General features: G+C 38.7%; 1 long non-coding RNA gene across 2 annotated transcripts in view; it reads left to right on the top strand.

Annotated features, from left to right (window-relative positions):
• LOC103678549 overlaps positions 1 to 16,991 on the top strand; it is a 72,689-nt gene that overhangs the window by 6,259 nt on the left and 49,439 nt on the right. For both annotated transcript variants that reach the window (XR_005835223.1, XR_572715.2), the window contains exon 3: positions 9,327 to 9,440. This is a non-coding gene — a long non-coding RNA (uncharacterized LOC103678549). The remainder of the gene's footprint in view (positions 1 to 9,326; positions 9,441 to 16,991) is intronic.

The raw sequence follows: 16,991 nt of genomic DNA, 5'->3' as shown, positions 1-16,991 counted from the left end.
AAGGCAGTGAGGCTTGATAAACTCTGGGTGGGGTGGGTGATGGACACAGGGACTCAGCATCTTTTCGGCTCTATCTCTTTTCCATAGCCAGTTATCTAATCTGTGTATTGGCCAAATGTTCTGCAAATTGTATTAGAATTAGAATATTATCATAAAGGAAACTATGAATAAATTAATACAATTCTATGAGCTTCTCTGAAGAAACTTTATTTAGAGCATTTAAAAAACATCTTTTTTAAACTTCAAATGGAAAGTGTGGGTTCCTTTTTTGTGGACCCATGTTGATTTTTTCTGGTTTTGCAATATATGCCCGCCTGTGTTTTGCAGAGTTGTTATACTATATATTAATTAAGAAGAGCCCTGGGACCCAAAGTGTTTGAAGTTTAGATAGTAATTGTCCCACTGATACATCTTTTCTTATGTATTTATTGTTATGTGAAATTGGTTTTATAATTTCTAGTTAATAAACTAGTTACATATATAATTATATGTAGACATATATATAATTATATATAATTAATAGAATTGACTACATAAAGATTTCATGACCTCATCATGTAATAACAATGTAACCAGAATAACAAGCATGCAACCAACTGGAAAATATTTCCAACATGTGACAAATTTAATATCCTTAATATATAAATTACTCACAAATTGGAAAGAAAAGCATTGTGATCCAATTAAGCAAAAGCATAAAAGGTTTATACAGAAAATTCATGGAAAAAATACAATTAGTGGTTCTTATTATGTGCCCAGGTGTTTTTCTAAATGCCTAATAGATTGACTTTTAACCCTCATGTCAATTATAAGATGACTCTGATCAAGTTACTTAATCTTCCCGTGCTTCAGTTTCCCTCCCCTGTGCACATGTCTAACAATTTTTCTGTGAAAGATGCAAAGAAGTAAAGTTGCTGGGTTGTAGAAATTGTGTATTTTTAATAGGTCCTGCCAAAATTCTATGCACATTGCTGTGTCAGTGTACATTCCCATCAACACTGTTTGAGATGACCAAGTTCCCTGCCCTGAGCCAACACTTAATCTCTGTAATTTCCTTTTTTTGCCGATGTGGTGGGCAAATCACTTCTGCCTCTCAAGAATTCAAATCCTGCTGAGCATCTTTTCACGTGCTTCATGGCCATTTGTATATCTTTCTTGGAGAAAGGTCTATTCAATTCCTTTGCCCATTTTTGAATTGGGTTTTTTGTTGTTGTTGTTGTCGAATTCTAGGTGTTCTCTATGTATTCTGGTTGTTAATCCTTAGTCAGATATGCGATCTGGAAATATTTTCTTCTATTCTGTGAGTTGCCTTTTAGTTCTATTAATAGTATCTGTCTTACTCTATTCAGGCCATGATAACAAAATACTGTAAACTTCGTAGTTTATAAACAAAATAAATTTATTTCCCGAGGTTCTGGAGGCTGGGGAGTCCAAGATCAAGGTACTGGAAGATTCAGTTCATGGTTAGAGCCCATTTCCTGGTTCATAAATGGCAGTCTTTTCACTGTGTCCTCATGTGGTGGAAGGGATGAGAGCTCTCTCTAGAGTCCCCTTTATAAGGGCAGTAATCACATTCATGAGGGCTCTGCCCTGATACCCTAATCACCACCCGGGGGCCCCACCTCCTCATGCCTTCACCTTGGAGGTTTGGATTTCACCATGTGAATTTTGACGGCACAGAAATATTCAGACCATAGAAGTGTACTTTGATGCACAAAGCTCTTTAATTTTCATGAAGTCCAATCTGTTTTTCCTTTTGTAACCTGTGCTTTTGGTGTCATGTGCAAGAAATTGTCACTTCCAACGTCATGAAGTTTTCCCCTATGTTTTCTTCCAAAAGTTTTATAGTTTTAGATCTTATGTTTAGGTCTTTGATCCATTTTGAGTCAAATTTGTACATGGTGTTATGGAGGGGCCAATTTCCTTCTTTTGCATGTGGATACTTGATGTTCATTTTTATTACATTTGATAATTTTCCATTTTGCAAAGCCCCTTGAAGAGGACTGTGTCTTACAATCCTTTATATCCCTTACGGTACCATGCATTTAACAAGAGCTCAGTGAACTTTAAAAAAATAAATGTTTTGTAGTTACTGACTATTGAGTTGAAAATATTACCCTGCACCTTAGCTGTAGGATCAGCTCCTAATAGGCATTTAAAAAATGTTTATTGAATTATGGAATTGAATATACTTATTCTAAGGGATTTCACTGTCAAAGAAAAATATATTTTTTCAATTAAGTGATATTGACAGGATTGGAGAATGAGGATTATTGTAAATGTTGTATCACACGATACGTATATATAGAAAGAGAATGATAGAACTGCCCCAAAATAATGTACATAGCCATTTTCAAGGCACATACTCAACTTCTAACTTTGGAGATGGTGAATTAAAATGAAGAATTCATTATTTTTTTCTCCTCCAAATCTTTTTGAAATAATCCAATTAAAAGAAAAGCCATAAGAACTCTGGAAAACCAAAAAGGGTGATGTGATAGTTACATAAAAAATGTTCCCAATGAACAAGGCTTGTTGGCACTCACATCCTTGTATAGTCCCCTCCCACATCGAAGCTGGACTTTATTTTTTTCTAATTATTTTTTATAAAGATTTTATTTATTTATTTGACAGAGAGACAGCCAGAGAGAGAGGGAACACAAGCAGGGGGAGTGGGAGAGGAAGAAGCAGGCTCCCAGCGGAAGAGCCTGATGTGGGGCTCGATCCCAGGACCTTGGGATCACGCCCTGAGCGGAAGGCAGATGCTTAGTGACTGAGCCACCCAGGCGCCCCTGAAGCTGGACTTTAGATCAGTGAGAGTGATGCTGTGCCATTTGAATCTAAGCTTTAAAAGTCCTGGTGGCTTCCTCTTTTACACTTATAGTGGAGGAAAACAGCTTTTCCCCCTCTATCCATCTTAGGTTTGTTGGCTAGGGCCCTGCAGATTAGACCAACCAAAGGCAGATTAACAAGAGAAAAACAGAAGAATTTTATTAACACCTGCATTGCATATATACATAGGAGAACTCAGTGATGAATAACTCAAGAGGTGGTTAGAACTTGGGCTTATATAGCATCTTAGCAAAGCACAATAAATTCATAGAGAAGTGACAAGATAAAGGAAAAGGATTATAGGCTTCTTAGGGTGGCAAACTATGGGAAGGTAACCATTTGGGAGAAACTAATGGAGTAGGTTTGTTTGTACAGGTCCCTTCAGTTTTGGCTTTCTGTCTTTTTCATGGCTATAAAACTTCCCCGGGAAGGGGGAGTTATGGCAGTCCTCATTTCTCAGAAGTTCTTGCTTTTAGTCGGATAAGGGAGGCTCTGGATAGACTTCTTTCTGTGTCTGGCAATTCTCATTTGCCTCCAGCTCAAAATAATCCTTATGTCAAAGTGGCATGTTTTGGGGTGGCATATTCCAGTCCCCTACACACTCTTAGAAGCTAGCAATATGTGAAAAGGTCTTTAAGATTTTTTTATAATTTTTGACATAGTCACTCTATTTCTAAGTATTATTCCTAAGGAAATATTCAGAAATATGAAGTCCCTTTTACAAGTAATATTTACATATCATTGTAAATTATAATAATAAGAATTGGAAGGTGGAAGTAGCCTTACTGTTGAATGCTAGAAGAATGGTTCAACAAATTATGTTGTATACATTTGTTAAAATTGCTTAGTCATTGAAAGTCATGATTTTGGAGCATATTTACTGACAATGAAATCCACTCATTCATTTATTCATTCATTCTGCAAATATGTGTAAATAATGTGTGTCAGGCACTATTATAGGTACTGGGTTTTCTTAGTGAACAGAACTCTCTTATGGAACAACTACTCCCCTGGAGCAGTCATTCAGGAGATGACAGAAAATAATTAGGCAAACAAATATATTATGTAAGGTGGTGATAAATGCTAAGAAGAAAAATAAAATCAGAGGAGAGTTACTACTGTTAAAATATGATATAATGATACAATGTTAGGAGATGTTCATATAGTGTAATCCCAGTTTTGTAAAGAAATAAACAGTAACCATTACCACCACAATAAATACATGTACATAAAGACAGAATAATGACTTGAAAAAAAATTAGAATATTCACAGTGCTTAGCCCAGGGTAGGAGAATAACTGGTAATTTTTTTATATGTTCCCACTTTATAAAATGTCAATAACGAACATTTATTTAGAACCAGAAAGCCACAATACAAATCATTGAAAAATCCATAGAATTAAGTTTAAAATGAAAATACTAATTTATACACGTTTATTATTAAGTTCAGTTGCTTAAAAGAACATGACATTTGTTAGAACCCATAAAATGTACAACATGGAGTGGACCCCTAATTTATACTATGAATTCTGAGTGATAATAATGTGTCAGTGTAGTATCATTGAACATAACAAATGTACAACCATGGTACAGAATGTCCATAGTGGGAAAGGTGGTGTTAGGGTGTAGGATAGGGATATATGGGAATTCTCTGTACTTTCTACTTAATTTTGCTGTGAACCTAAAATTGCTCTTAAAAAAAAAGTTTATTTTTTTTAAAGATTTATTTATTTACTTGAGAGAGGGAGAGAGAGCATGTGTGCACATGCATGAGTTGGGGGAGGGGCAGAGGGAGAGGTAGAGAGAGAATCCCAAGTAGACTCCCCACTGAGTGCAGAGCCTGATGTGGGGCTCTGTGTCATGACCGATGAGATCATGACCTCAGCCAAAATCACAAGTAGGATGCTTAACTGACTGAGGCACCCAGGTGCCCCCCAAAATAAAGTTTATTAATTTAAAAAAAGAGAGAGAGATAGCAGCCATAATGATGTCAAACATAGAATTTCTTTAAAGAGGAAATTTTGGAAATACCCTTTATCTCAGTAAATTTGGCACAAATCACATTTCTCTTTCTCACGATTGCAGAAGCAGTTTTTCAGTACCACATGGTAAACACGTCCATTTATAAGGGGCAAACCAGTATTTACCAAGCTCAAACTGAGATACAAAACCAATGCATATTTATTATTTAGAATGAGAAAGAGTGCTGTCATGTCAGCTGGAATACATGTGTTGGTGTAAGCAACATTTTTTTCTGTGAAGGCATGGAAAAATGCTTTGTTATCAGAAGATTGCCTGGAGAGCCTAAATTAGAGGAAGTAGTAGCTAGTGTTATGATTTGATTATCAAATGAAGTGTTTCTCAAAGTGTAGGTCCATGGACTTCCTACATCAAACTACCAAGGGTGTTTATTAAATGCAGATTCCTAGACACTAACCTAGATTTACCTTATCAGAATCTCCAGGTATGGACCCAGAAAATGCATTTTTAACAAGCACCCAAGGTGATATTTATGTGCATGGAAGTTTGTAAACCACGGGTACTTGGATAAAAGGTAATGATGCCTCTTCTCCGCAGTATGGAAGACTTTACTGATGGGAAATTAACAACTCGAAGGTGTTGGTGCTCTACTTTGAGAGCACTGCTAATTTCAAACTCCGAGCCTCTGCTTTTCTCTGATTCCTTGACTATGGTAACTTTATTTAATCACTGTCAAGTCACCATAGAAAATCATTCCTTTTCTTCTTCATATCACTGCCCAGAGTTATTATATCTTTTTATATATTCTATAGAGGGATAATTACATACAGTGACAGTGACAGTTTGATGAGTTTTGACAAATGCATATATCCATGTAACCCAAATTCCAGTTGGAAAATAGAATATGCCATCATCCTAGGAAGTTCACTAGGGTCCCTTTCTATTTTTCCCCTGCCCCATCTATCTTGGCAACCACTATTATGATTTATATCCCCACAGATCAGTTTTGCCTATTGTTGAACTTCATAAAATGGTGTACTGATTATGGGCTAACCCCATAGTTGTTATAAAAGATGACACTCATTTTTCCAAGTTATTTTAAGAGAAACTACTCTAGACAACTCTTAAGAAACTCCAACATATTTCAATTTTCATTGGTAAAGGTGGAATACCTTAATTAAGATTTCTTTGCATAGAGGTATAAACAGGATCCTGCTGAAGACTTAACAGACTATCCTTCTGTAGCCAGTTAAGCCTTCAGTTAAAACCAACCTTCAGTTATAACCTTCAGTTAGTGTATCCAATTGTAAAACTCTGATAGTAAAAGAAAATGCAATTGGAAGAAATTTTTCTGAACCCAAAGAATGACATCGTGTAGCTTCTGCAAGAATTTTAAGATCAACTTGCTGAAATATGGTTAATAATACTAAGTAAAAAGAAAGTTTGGAGATAGGCAAATGTATAGTCTGGTCCCAGATTAGGTCCGAAAGGGATCAGTAATGTTTTCCCCAAACTTGGGTTTCACCATACTCTTATACACCTTTGTGTTTTCAGCCCCACAGTTGCAGTCGTTATCAGAGACTAAGGGAATGTGACATCATTTGAGAAATAGTACATCCTTTCTACCACCCGTTATCATAATTTCCTGGGTCCCATAACACTCTCTGTGGTCCTTACCATTCTTACATTCTTTGATTCTTCCAGGATTTTAACATTTCTGCTACTGTTTGTGTGGTTCCATGTCACTCTTGTAGAATTGTCATTTGCCTCCATCTTTCTCATTGTTCATTCTGTATCCTACCTTAAAGAGCTCTATGTTATCACTTTATTTTTTTTAAAGAATCTCCCCACTTTTTCCTCCTCATTGGAGTTGCCCACGGTCATATTTCTGAGCACTTCCTGGTTCTGTCTTCTTTTGGAAACTTGTGGAATTTTGCCTATATTTTGAAAAAAATATGTTGAAGTCTAGCTTTCAAAAGTCCTCTGTACACATTTTATCCAGCTCAATCTTGTCCTACTTTGAAGATGATGTGGCCATGTTCTTCCAGGTTCCCATCCCTTCTGCTCTGAAGAATGGCTTCTTCCCATTGGTTGGAATCATAGACAATTATTTCTATTACTTCCTCTCCCCTTTAGGACATGAAATTGTTAGGAAGCCAAGTGAAAAACTCTGCTTTTATCTGAATGAAGTATCCAAATGTTATCTGCATTGTGTATGCTGTGCCAGTTTTGTGGCTTTCCTCCCTGTGGCTCAGCTCTTCTTCCATGAAAACATTGCTTCTGTTCTTCTCTTCTTTCATCTTCATCCAAGTGTTCAGAGAGTCCTCTGAATCTATTGTTATCACAGTCTACAGAGCAGCTCCATCTCCTTCCAACAGGTCTTTGTGCACAGCACACCCTTCTATCACTGTGTTCCCATGAATCAGTTCCATCTCACCAACTCTCAGTGGTATCTGTGAGGTCTTGTTTGTCACCCTGTGCCAAATATCAAAGTTGCTGTGTTGCTTATGTTCTGTGCATGATATCTGGACATCTGCTGCCTACGTTTTCTTTCTGATGTCCTTCCCGATTGTTTTCTTATTGAATCACTCAGCACCTCCCTCGCTGTTGAAATTCTTCCCAGGCCCTCCTTAATGTCATTCATGGAAACCCATTTCAGTTTAATCTAGGTGTTTTTTTTCTCCTTCCCATCTGTTTTCCATTTTCAGCTCCTTTGGCCAGATGAGTTGGTATCTGACTAAACACATTCTTTTCAGTCTTTGAAAAATTCTCTTCATTCCTAGTCAAATATCCATCATTCCTACATTTGAAGCTATGGCCCTGACATAAAAATTTGTACCAAGTGTGTACCTAGTGGTTCACTTTTCATAACATATTTTTGTTATAAACATCTGTGCCCCTAAGTCTTTTATGTCCCAAATTTCACATCATCTTGAGATGCTTCCGTAGTCTATTTTAATGGGCTTTCATTTCTCTGTAACTTGGCAGGTGATACCTTTGACCAGCCTCAGCAGACTCGGCCATGTACTAGATTTATCCTCCATGACAATTACACCCCTCCTTGCATGACTTGATTATGTCAATTCACAGACATTACCATTTCCCTTACAAGGGAGTCCCCAAGTCCCAGTGCTTGGCTTTTCCTCCCTAGCTTTATCGTTTCATGTGTCTTCTTCCTCTGTAGGAGAGCATTATTACAAGTGCTGTAGTACAGTAGAAAGGAATTTTGCTGTGCTACTTGTTGCTTGGTAGCTAAGGGACAAATAAGTGAACTCTATAAGCCTCAGCTTCTTTATCCTTCAAGTGGGGGAAAGAATACTGACCTTACAGAGTCATTGTGATGATTTAATAAGATGCTATGTATGAAGCCACTTTGTAAGCTAAAAGTAGCACAAACATAGGTTTTAGGAGTAATCATTGGCTTATTTAGTTTTCCTCCACCCTGCGGAGCACATGGAGCATGCATGAGAAGTTGCTTAACATTGGCCCCAACCCCATATTAACTCATTTCTTGAGTACCTCCTAGAAGCCAGGAGAAACAAGGCATGTGCACAAAACTTGGTGGTGGAGTACTTGGCCAGGGAGAAACCAAATTCGGGAACGTTTCCTTTCCCCAGAAGATTAAAGTGGGCATTGTGCTGGCCTGTATGCTTCCTACAGTCATCTGTGCCATGCCTTGTTCTTTGGATTTTAACACTTCAACAGGTGCTTCTGAGCACCCAGAGGTCAGCCCAGTGGTGTGCAAGAATCTGCTTATTTTCTAGAACCCTAGACCTCTAGCTTATGCAGGACCCATCCTGAGCTAACTTCATCTGGGAATTTGCCACAGTACACCCTTCTCCACCCTAACCATGATGGGATGACGTGGTTCTCTAGTGAGTTTGTAGGACAAGCATAATAACAACTAATTATGATAGTACCAACTACAATTCACAGGTATTGAATACCTACCATATGTCCATACTCTGTTAGGTTCTTTATATACATCAGTGCTTTTCAACCATTAAAAATTATTGCTCCCCTAAGAATTGCTCCCCGTTCTTAGACATGTTTTTCTTAATATCCCTTCTATGACATTTTAATACCACAGATAATACCGTGTACTTGTTCAGGTACTGTATGTATGTAGGTACTTTCTGTGATTTATTTGTGAAGAGAATGAGATTTTTTTCACCTTCTCCCCCAAGAACCAATTTTCACCCCCCTGAGAGTGATATTACCCCCATTGAGAATATGTATGTGTGTGTGTGTGTGTGTGTGTGTATTCCTCCCCTTCCCTCAATCATTCCCCAAGTAATTTGCAAACTGTTTGCTCAATCCCTGAACCTATTACACAACTATTGACCCCAGGGAAAGAAACCTTAATTCGGAGGTAACAGCAAACACTCCATTAAAGGAAAGGCTGCATTTTCTACATAGAGCCCAGCCCCCAGGTCAAGCCTGGACAGACCCCAGCTTGATGAAGTCTTGTGGTCTTTCTCACATACTGTTTTCTTTGTGACCTCCTCCCCCAGGACCTTGAATGGATGCTGAACATTCCTCATCAGAAACCTGAGGAGGATACTAAATAGACAGCCACAATTTTCCTTCTGCTTGCCGCCAAGTTTCTTGAGGGCCCAGCTGTTGGGGTAAGATTTTGTAGGATTTTATATATATATAAAAGCACGCACACACTACAATCTGAGGTTTCAAATGCTGTTTTAGTTTTCTGTGTCAAAGGGCTAGAAAATATGGAAATGAGGGAATGTAGTAGAAGGATGGGTGAAGGAGAGAAGGAGAGAGGGAGGAGAGGACAGAAGACTAGAGGGATGGGGGTGGGAGGAAGAAAGAAAAGGAAGAGCAAATGTAATGGAAGGAGCAAGGGCGTTGCAATCGGACAACTAGCCCAATCACTTTGTGACCTTGGGAAAGTTATTTAAACACTCTAGGTCATTAAAAGGCTTGTTCTACAGACAGGGTCTATCTTTGTATGTACAATATCTGGCATACAAAAGGTGCCCAGTTGTGTCAGCATTATTATTATCATCACATATACATATTGGTAATAAAAGGAATTGGAATCAAATAAGTTTGCCATTCAAGTTTTCTAATCTTAGAAAAGATTTATGCGTACCAGTACATATGGGCCGAGCCACAAGGGCATTCAGGACCTCAGGAGCAAAGGCTGATGGCAGAGGACGACGTGTCTGGAGTTTCTAAGGGGCCCAAAAAATAGCACTCCTATTTCCTATTTAATTTTTGAACCAGTTGAGTTCTAAGACAAAGGAGTCATCGTGGGGGCCAATATATGGCCCTTCTTACTGATTAATGCTACTTTACAGAGCTTGACTTCTATCTTTGAGTAAGTGGAGTTTTCAACATGAAACTCCAGCATTAGACCAACTTCCTCATCAGCCTCAGGCAACATCAGAACATGGCAGCCTCCCCCAGGTGCAGAAAGATGCCTTTTTCTGTGGGTATCCCCTAAGAAAAGGAACAGAAGCAAGAGCTAGGCCATGCATGACTTCTTTCCCCTTCTAAACTCATCAACCTGGTAAGTCAGTTCACCTCTCTGGGGGGGGGGGAATATGTAAGGGAACAGAAGAGGCCAGGTGTGTTCTGCCAGTGGATGTCCTTTGACCTGGACAAGATAAAACAACTCTAACTGGTTCATAGGTAGTGATGCAAGGTGACAGAACTAGGAGAATTTCATTGGTCTATAGAACTGTCCCTAAGTGGGAGGAAGGGATACTGTAGTGTGCTTCAAACTGGTTAACAATGAGCTCTCTGGGAAAAAAAAAATGATACCCATTTATAAATTTTACTGATATAAAGGGTGTGTAGCACACAATTTATAAATAATAATAAAACACACAATACTCTCTTTTAAATTCCATGTAGCCAATTGATTCCCACTGAATGTTTTCACTGATTTTTGCTGAACCCTTGTATCCATAGCCAACCTCTGGTTGCAATTTAACCATGATTTGAAAAGTGGAATCAGGGGCGCCTGGGTGGCACAGCGGTTAAGCGTCTGCCTTCGGCTCAGGGCGTGATCCCGGCGTTGTGGGATCGAGCCCCACATCAGGCTCCTCCGCTATGAGCCTGCTTCTTCCTCTCCCACTCCCCCTGCTTGTGTTCCCTCTCTCACTGGCTGTCTCTATCTCTACCGAATAAATAAATAAAATCTTTAAAAAAAAAAAAAAAAAAAAAGAAAAGTGGAATCATTTCCACCATCCAGAGAGCAATAGATGTAAATAACTTACAAGCATAGACAATAGCGAAATATAGTAAGATTATTAAGAAGTGATGAGTTTGCGTATTTATGACCTTTGTTTTTAATGTAAATTAATTGTATGTTTATATAATATAAATTTAAATAATGGCTGTGTTTAACAGTCCAACTTGTAAAAAGCCTGAAAACTTATCAGTCAGCACACCACTGAGGAATATCCCACAGTCCAAATTATGTTCGGCTCCCACCTAAGGAGATATTGGGGTGTCACGAGTGGAGCAAGGGGCAGGCTGGCTGTAGGGATTGCCAGGCTAGAAGAACAGCATCCACCAGGGGGCAGTGTGGTTCCAGGTGGTCCCTTACGCAGGGAGCCAGACCTCCGCCTGTGGTTACTAGAGGGATAAGGACAAGCACCACGATTGGAGGCAGAAGGTTGAGACTTGGGGCTTCTCTCTGGGTGCTGACCAGGGGAGCAATCTGGAAACCAAAACACATGACCTGAGCTGCTATTGGAGAAGGGGTCAGAGGAGAATCCTTCTGCTCCCTGCCCCCATCTGGCTTCAGGACAGGGCCGGAAGGCCCATTGCAGACCCCACTCTCCACTGAGGTGAAGACTTACCTGGACAGATGTACTAGGGGCTCAGGAGCTTGAGCGAAACAGAATTTAATTACCTAAAATGGGGTTCAGGGCCTTTCGTTGAGAGGACCACTGAGGGGAGACCAACACTCGAAGCCAAGCAGAATTTTCTAGTCAGCTAAAAAATTTGGAGCCATGGGAGACGCAAGCAGAATCACAGAAGTCCAATTTCCGAACTGCTTTCTTTTCTGCACACACGAGCTGTGGTTGGGTTTTTAAGCGGGAGCAAGTTATGTAGCACAACACATCCATCAACAGAGGCTATGATGTGATAAATATATTTTAATTTATCCTAATTCCATTTCATCTGCTTACAGTCACTTTCTAGAAGCCCCACTTAAGGCTTAAATGCCTCTTTTAGGAGTTAGTAAGTGTAGTTTCTTGGCGACTTCCTTTTTCACTATCCAAAATAAATCTAGCCACCTTAACAGAGCAAAAGCAAAACTAGTACCTGGAAAAATCACATTTTCTTGCTAATTTAGGCAAAATGGTCCCTAGAATTTTATAAACTATCTAAATCATTTATATAAAGTTTTTGTTTTTTTCTCTACACTTACCTGTTAGGAGATTACTTCTGCGTTGTTTTGTCTATGAAAGTTTAGCTTTGTGCTGAAACCTGAAAGCCCAGGATTTCAAAAGAGTTGTGTTTATCTCTTTGCTTGCTTCAGGCATGAATTGCTCCTAGGCCACCGGAGAAAAGTCAGTTCATATTGATGTGTGGGCCTTAGCTTAATAGAAGATCAGCAATTTTAGCTTGAGACAATACCGTTTTAACTTGTTATTTTTAACAGTTTATGAACTAAGTTCAGTGATATATTAGAAATAATGGGAAAACAGCAAATCGTGGGTGATTAATGTCTAGCGTAAATTAGTTCAAGTTGTTAAATAATTTATTTATTACAAACAGTGTATTATGTCTATGTCAAAAAGCTAAGTCATGTTTTATAGAGAAGAATAAGAGAAAAGATATCTAAAATAAATTAATGAATAGGATCACAGTATACATACTGTTTTATAACTCAAAATATTTTTTGCAGTGCATAATTTTAAACATACGTGTAAGGACAGACTAGAGTATAATGAACCCTCAAACTTTTTGAATCTTGTTTCACCTATCGCTTTACAGCACTATCGATATGACATTTCATCTCTAAATACAGAGCTTAATAAATAATAATATACCATTATCACTTTTAAAAAATTATCATAAAAATGCCATAGTATTATTCAATATATGGTCATTGTTCAGATGTTCTCAACTTTCATGTGTGTGTGAGCCCACATGTGTACACACGTGGACTTATAAAGGTGATATATACTGCAGTTGGTTAATATGTCTCTCAAGTGTCTTTTAATATGTGGGTTCTCCTGTCATTTCTTTTGTTTTTATAATTTATTTATTAACGATCACTTTTTTGTGATTTAATAAATCACAAATATTTCCCCATCATTCTTTAGGGCTTCATAATATTCCATCGTGTGGATGTTCCATGATTTATTTTCACAACCTTCTGTTGTTGGATAATTAATTGTGTCCAATATTTTCCTAACATTCAATTTATTGTGAACAACACCCTAATACATACATCTTTGGAGACTTCCTTGATTGTTTAAGAAAAATTGATAACTGGGGTGCCTGGGTAGTGCAGTCGTTAGGCGTCTGCCTTCAGCTCAGGGCGTGATCCCTGCGTTCTGGGATGGAGCCCCACATCAGGCTCCTCCGCTGGGAGCCTGCTTCTTCCTCTCCCACTCCCCCTGCTTGTGTTCCCTCTCTCGCTGGCTGTCTATCTCTGTCAAATAAATAAATAAATAAATAAATCTTTAAAAAAAAAAAAAGAAAAATTGATAACTGCAGAATTCCTGGTTGAAAGAATCAATGTCTCTCTCTCCCAATGCTTTTCCAATGGATTGCTTTACTTCTAAAGTAAAGGTATGGACTTGCTTTTGAATTTGATTTAAATTCAAACTCTCCAAAAATTAGGGATTCCTGCAGTAAATATTGAAACCATTTCTTTCTCTACTGGTAAGGTGCAGGATTTGGTAAACAATCTTTCATTATGGAAGGGTCAGGGAGAGATTTATGGCAGGATGACTATACAGGTGTTGACAGTCGAAGGACAGGTTAGACTGGAAGGTGTCATAGTCCTCAATGACCCACCCCTCTGGCTTGATGAGTCACCTTAGTTTGAACTGAAAATGTCACTCTCTTTCATATGATTGATGAAAAACCCTGAGCATGTAAATAGAATGCCTTGGAAAATGTGTTCACCTCTTCTTTGATTGGCTATGCTCATGCTGTGAGGTTATGAGAAAGTCTAGTCTCCTGGAGGGAAGGTGAGTAGTTGTTATTGTCACAGGATAAGATTCCATAACTTTCTTTGAAAGCTCTCAGAAATTCCATGTGGGGTTGGATGAATAGGAAGGGGGTGGGGGTAATGATAAAACAAGATCAGCCATAATTTGGTAATTATTGAAGCTAGAAGATAGGTACACGATAATTGATTCTACTGTTTTTCCTAATTTGGAGAATGTATGAAAATTCATGTCCATAATAAAATTTTAGAAGATCCCCCAGTGCAATATGGCCAGTCCATGGCCTGTGCCCCTGGGTGGCTCTTTGGGGCTCCAAGTACAGCCCTTGAAGCAAACATGAATAAGATTTCACAATAAATTATTGTAATGGGGTGTTTTTAAAGTAATAACAAGTCCTTGGAGAGTTTTCAAATGATATTCCACACAAGCTTGTGCTACCATTCACTTTTATTTCATGCAATAAATGAATCATACAGGAATATTTTACAAGGGAAATTATTGTAGCCCCTGGTCAATGACGTCAAAGGATTCGGCCTTATATCCTCTGTCAAGGAGGCCACTCTTACAGTACAGTCTTTAAAAAAAACCTTCACAATCGGGAAATTCTACTTTCTGTATAATCTGGTTTATAAAAGGTACTGAAAACACCTATGGTGTACCAAATTGGGATTCATGACTTAACACTGAATTTTTTTCTTTTAAATTTCTTTAGAAAGTCAGGGATGCCCAAGGACCTCATACATAGTAGGCCATCACCTAGAGTAGCTCTAGAAGATTGGTGTCTAAAATTTTAATTGCAGATTAATCCCATGTTCTGATGGAATATATTGTAGGTATAAAGAATGCTTACATTAGTTAAATAGATATTTTATCTATTAGATGCCTCCTCTTATTCGGCTAAGGACTAGATGTTGAAAATGCAAAGTCAAATCACTTAACCATCACTTAGTGATGATTCTCTGACATACAGAGAAGAGGGGATATTTCAATTTATAAGTTAGCAACCACTAGCAAGCAGATGGCTGATTTTTCCCCCCCCACACCCTGACAATGAAACTAGAAAGCTATAACCCTTAATGAGCATAAATTAGATCTTGAGTATAAAAGACCTCATTTCATAAAATAATAAAGATTCCATCCCTTTAAGGGATTCTTTATTTTACGCATAAGGAAACAAAGGGTGAATGGGGCTTATAAACTCAAGGTTAGATTGAAATCATAGTTTGTTCTGATTTGATTACATCAAATGGCAAAATCTAAAATTCGTCTGGTGACTTCCTTCATAAAATAAGAGAATGTTTTATATTCTCTGTGAAAAAATGGATTATATTCTGTCTGCCACCACCAACTGCTTGTTTCTCACTAATACCAACGTACACAATATCATTGCTATTTAGAGTTTGTCTACAATTGAGGTATAATACAATGATGAACAGAAGCCAGCTTCTGTCAGCTCATGAGAGCCTGTCTACACATCTCTTCCCAACTCCGTGTTCTGTAACATCCTGTGGATGCCTTGAAATCGGGCATGGTGGGAGTATTTACACCACAGAAATTGGCGCACACTACCACCAGGACTTTTTCTTTTTTTATTAGGAGAGTCAGTTTGCCATTACACCACTTGATATACAATAGATGCTTGATAGTCGAGGCTTTAATATTTTTAGTTTCAGCCCATTTACAAATGACTATGAAGGCTCATTACATTCTGCCAAGGGACTGATCAAGTCCAAAATCCTCAGTCTGGTCTGGCCCTTGCCCATGTCTGGAGCTTCATCTTTTTTTTTTTTTTTTTTGAGTGCAAAATAGTAGTTTTATTAAAGCACTGGAACAGGACCCTTGGTCAGAAAGAGTGCTGCACCCAGAAAGAGCTGCTGCATGGGGGTCTTGAGGAGTGGCAGGTTATATACTCTTGGGAGTTGGGGGAAGTAAGGAAAAGGGAGGTTTCAAAAGGTTTGTCATATGCTAAAGAGGACCTACAAGATAATGCTAGAGAGGAACTACAAAGATATCAGAGGTCTTGCCATTGTCAAGGTTGTTTTCCCCTCTAGCAAGGTATTAATTAAGATAGTTGGGAAATTCCCAGAAGAATGTCACACACATCTCACCCAGGAGTGGGGGATGGGGGGAGGTTGCAGGGTATCAGCTTATGCTTTGTCTTCAGCTAGGCTTCTGTTCCCTCATCATTTCCCCCCTGAACAATTTTGACCCTTAAATCTTTAAGGTTGTTGAAGGTGGAAGGTCTCATCTTCTGTAACATCTTCCTGCAGAATAGGGGAGTAGAGAAGTCCCTAACTATGGGTCAACATTGGTCAGTTGGGGAACATATGGGGAAGTTACAAAATGGGGAGGTAGCTGAATCCAACGCGGTCAATATATATGCACCTCCTTGAGTAGAAGAGATCATCTGTCAGCCGGAAGTTAGGGCAGTGAAGGAGTCTTGGCTCTAGGCAGAGAGACACCAGAAATGACAACAAAATAAGGTTAATTGTGTAATGAGAAAGAGAAGTCTGAATAAAAGACCTTTAATAGTTGACCTTTGATAATTTTCCTCCAGTCCAGGAGTTTAAAGCAATCAGTAAAGCGCCGATTTGAAGATTCACGTCAGTTAGAAACTCTGGAGCTTTACCTATGTCATCCTTTTACCTGCTCACTGTTCTTCAGACCTACAGAAATGCCTTCATTCCTTTGAAAACTCCTTGCTCCTTCCCTGCACTTGATTTTTTGCAGTTTTCTCTATGCTGCAACCCACCTGCTCCTAGTTAACAGGTACATGTCCTTCAGCTTGTAGCTGAATTTCCACTTCCTCAGGGTAACATTCCTAGACTCAAAGTCTAGGTCACATACGAGAGTTAAAAGCCTTCCTCACACACTCAACCTTGTAAGACAGATCACAGTCTGTAACTTTGTCCCTGTTATGATTGTTTGGTTCAGGGTCACCTCCTTATCCTGGGCGGTGACTCCCATGGGATGAAGGGCTGTGTCTGATTTTCCTCCATGTGCTTTCCCTACTAG

The sequence above is a fragment of the Ursus maritimus genome, unplaced genomic scaffold (assembly GCF_017311325.1).
Source record: "Ursus maritimus isolate PB19 unplaced genomic scaffold, ASM1731132v1 scaffold_17, whole genome shotgun sequence".
NCBI classification, from domain to species: Eukaryota; Metazoa; Chordata; class Mammalia; order Carnivora; family Ursidae; genus Ursus; species Ursus maritimus.
Note: the sequence above shows the minus strand (reverse complement) of the source record. Positions and strands in the feature narration are given on the sequence as shown.